Genomic DNA, 4,499 nt, shown 5'->3' on the forward strand with positions numbered 1-4,499 from the left:
CAGGACTGAGAGCATCTCTCTCGTCTGGATTAACCTTTAATTTGTTTGCTCTTATCCTGTCCAGCACCAGCATTTAGCCGCTGATCTTAAACTCTAACACTTTCCCTTGCTTCAGATGAAAAGGAAAGTTATTGACACCAAAATACAACATACTAAATGACTTTTCATCATGGGTTCTTTGTGTTGCCTTGCCTTATCTAGCCGCACAGGAAGTTACCTCTTGGCCATACTGAGGCAGCCAGTTTAAGGGTCTGTCCTCCGGTCTGGGAAGCAGCACAAAGTGGGCCAGCCCATATCTGCTCTCTCTGCACAGACAGTCTCTGCTCTGCCTTGATGGCAAGGCCAGTGAATGGCCCTAAAGTGGGAAGCTGAAGGAGGTGAGTTTCAACAGGGCTGGAGCAGTAGGCTTAGCCTTATGCAGAACCTGATCTGCACCTGCATGGGATGAAGTGGGGTGGGGTGGGGAGAAAGCTTCCTACTCTTGCTTTACTAGGAAGCACCTATTGACCCATGATCACTGCCTGCAGTGCTGCGGCCTCTACCAACCTGTCCTATGGGCAAAGTGCTGGGTGTGTGTGCGTCTGTGTGTACCCCAGTAATGCAGAAGATCCTCCTGTCCTACTGGGACACTCTGTCCTGTGTAACTACCAACTCACCTGCTAGCATGCTGTGCAGGTGATCTAGGAAGGGTTAGTTTTCCCTCCCAGATCCCCTGTCTCACCTGATGCCCTGTATTGCCTCCCCACAACCTGCCAATGTGGCATGCAGGAAGTCTGGAAGGGAGACTCTCGCCTCCCTGATCACCTGACCACCTGCTGATAGGTAGCAAAAGAGAAGTAGGTAGATAACTAACATAATGGGTTGGCAGCAATGGCAGCTGTGAGCAGACACCGTGGAAAGGATGGAAGTGCCAAGGTTGCTGCTGACGATGCCTCCTTCCCTCTTTCTCTTCCTCCTCTTTCCTGCATTCCCTTTCTCCTAGTGGTGTGTGTGTGTGTGTGTGTGCGAGAGAGAGAGAGAGAGAGAGAGAGAGAGAGGGAGGGAGGGAGGGAGGGTTCCATCTGACTCCTCTCCTCTTTTCCCCCACACATTGCAGTGCTACACAAAATGATAGGGGGATGATCTTGTGGTGATTTTTCTGCTCCTCCTTCCTTCCTGGGGCTGCTCTGTCCAGGGTCCAGTGGGAAGGAAAGCAGGTACAGTGATGGAGAAAGGGACCAGTGGGCAGAGGGCAGATCCCAGCCCCTGCCAAAGGATCATACATCATGCAATAGCTGCTCCAGTTTGGGGGGAAGGTGGAAAACACTTTCCACTTCAGTCCAGATAACTCAGAAGTTAGCTGTTCTTAGCAGTGAGAGGAAGAACGCCTCAGGCAGGGCATTTGTGTCCTTAATAAATGGCTAGCAAGGCACCTCCAAGCTGATCTTAGCACCTTAGCACCTCCAAGCTGATCTTAATGAATGGCTAGCAAGGCACCTCCAAGCTGATCTTAGCTGATCTTAGCTGATCTTACCTCCAAGCTGATCTTAACATCATCTGGTGTTTGATGCCCTGTCACTTTGTAGCAGGAATGTGCAACTTCTGTTGGCTCAAAGGCTCCACCAGGCTTTATGCAGGAGCTTAGGAATGGTCAAGGTTACGGTTCACTGTGGGAGAACATTTGAGAATTTTTAGTGGGTGAAACTATAATATAAGTAACTCTTAACAATATAAAAAGTGAAATTGGGAAGAAGCAAAAAATAACTAAAAATATGTGGCACATAAAGAGAAGTCCAGGTTATCATATACCTCATCTACCCTGCAATGCTCATCTTAACTCTCTCAGGCTGGATGGATCAATTAAAGGACAAACCAACAAAACAACAAAGGTACACAGCTTTATCCAGAGCTGCAAGTTGTTACTTAGGAGTATTTGCTCCAAATCCCAACTATGTTTTCACTGCTTTGGTGACAACACAATCACAAAAGAAAAGCTGACCGATTGAGCAATATTTTGCCTTTGTATAACTTAATCAAGAAAAGATGCTCTTAGTTGACTTGTTACTATTGGAGATGGAAATCTTTTCATTTTAGTAAGTTGTTTTGAGTAAGCTCATGGATCTCTTTTTCAAGGCACGCAGACTTATAAAATCCCTTATATCTCTTTTTAAAAGCCTGCAGACTATACACACAGAGACACATGCAAACATTGGTCTTTAAAAGGATAAGCACCAATGTATCTTAACTCTTAATCCCCAGTCATAATGAAAAATGAAAATCTATTCATAATAGCCTAAGGATTTGCTAACAGAATTCAATAATTATTACTAAAGTTAAGTTTTCCTAAATCAAAACAAATAACCCCTTGAAACAAGCAAAAAGTAAATCAGCAAGAGCTGATCTTGTTGTTTTGCTCTTCAAGAAAAGATATTCTGCAGATAGTAACCATTAGAAAATTGTTGTGTGGGATAGGGGGATGAGGGAAGAAACAGTTCTGTTTAGAAAGCACGAGATTGAGCTGTGACAGATGGTGTTATTCTGGAAAAGAAATTCAGTTTTAATTAAGGTTTTAATAGTATGAACCAGATGTTCATCGTGTACTTTATATTTGAAAAGGGTTGGGAGAATGCCAGGAAAATACATGTACGCATCACAGGTTTTGGCTCAACTAGGAATCTCTCCAAAACTATCCTTTGTCATTTGTGTGAATGAAAATAACATTCCAGCAAAGTACAAATATCACACAAGCTGGACATCCAAATTTTCATGGAAAATATATTGTCATTTGCTATCTAATAATGATCATCTGGCATGAGCAAGTCTCTTCTTCCAATGTCAGCTGAACTATCCTTAGAAACCTTAAATGCTATGTGACCAAGTCAAGTATGATTTATATTGCGTTTAGTTAAAAAGAAAATAATCTACCTCCTTATCCTTGAGTGGCCTTTTTCCTACTACTCCCTCTGCTTTTTAATGCAAAATATACAAAATTAATCAGTGAATGTATGGTAGGAAGTTGTTTCCTGAATCCACATTTACAGCAGGTAACTCTTTTGTTGTAGCAACAGATGGTAGAAGACATGTATTATTTCTTACAGCCTTCTGGTTCCTGTTGTTCAGAAGCAAAAGAGGGTATGCTGCTTAGTGCTACAGACAGTCAAGATAGCATTGATTTAGTAGTTCTACAGCCAAATATCAACCATGAATGAATAAGCTACAAGTATACAACAGGACTCAGCATTTTAGAAATAATGAAGTGATACATAGGACCACCATACAGTAGTAACAGAAATAAAGGCAACTTCAGTGAACTGGAAAGGCCAAGAACCATATAAATTTGAATAGGAGGTACTGTAAAGTGCATCGAATGATGTACAAATGACTTCTCAAAATTTCCACCCTATTTGTAACCAGAGTTATGGGAGAGGAGAAATTTTCATTGGATTTGTCTCCATTCAGTTCAAGTGTCTTCTCCTTCCAGGAGGTTGACAACCATGAATCTCCATTGGGCCCACCTCTGTGCCACTTCTGCAAATTCTTCATAATTTAGGTCAGTCCAGTTATGCATATTGCTACTCCAAGTGTCTTCTTCTTGTCCCCTGTTTCCCCCCAACCCTCTGTACTGTTCCTCATAGCAGGGTCCTCTATACAGAGTTGGGTCTGAGCATATGATTTGATGGTTTTTATGAGTCTTCTTTTCTTCTGTGCCATCTCTAGGACTTCAGGAATTGATCTTTTGTGACTCCAAGGGATTAAAAGATTTGCCTTAAATTTATCTACCCCATAGTCAATCATGAATCAAAGCAATAGAAGGAATTTCTCTAAGGAATATTATTAAATCATAAATAAAGTAAATGTAGAATGTCTTAATGTTTTATCACTGCTTTTATTATGTTGTGTTTTACTGAACTGGATGTTCCAAAGTTACTGAGATAATATTTTATTAGGCCCCTTCACAAAATAATATGCTATATTGTATTTTTATGATTTTGCTGTTTTTGTCTTGTGAATTGCCCTGATATTTTTCTACACTGAAGGAAGATGTATATCTTTGTAAAGCAAATCAAGAACAGTATATAGGAAGCACTACCAGAATTAGTGTTAACCCTTTGATTCTCTGTGCAGCTGCATCACAGCTTGAGATAAATTCCAGCAGCACCCTCAGATTTGCAAGAGAAGAAGGACTATAAAAGGCTTCCTGTTTGCATTCAGATCTTGCTGGAGAACAAGACCTTCCTTCCATTTGTGTGGTTGTTGGCTCTGACACATTGGCCATTATCGCTTTTTTGATCCTGGTTTGTTTTTAACAGTGAATTACAGCTCATATTCATAACTATGACTGAATCAGCCATCTACAAATTTGCTTTCAAATTTGGAGGGTTAAGAACTTGATTTAAACTACATCAAACTGTTGATTCATTTAGCTCAGTAACATCTGTTTTATCTGGTAGTAGATCTTCAAGTCTCAAACATAAATCTTTCCAGAAAAAATGTTATCTGAGAACTTAATATGCCTTACC

The sequence above is a fragment of the Candoia aspera genome, chromosome 3 (assembly GCF_035149785.1).
Source record: "Candoia aspera isolate rCanAsp1 chromosome 3, rCanAsp1.hap2, whole genome shotgun sequence".
NCBI classification, from domain to species: domain Eukaryota; kingdom Metazoa; phylum Chordata; class Lepidosauria; order Squamata; family Boidae; genus Candoia; species Candoia aspera.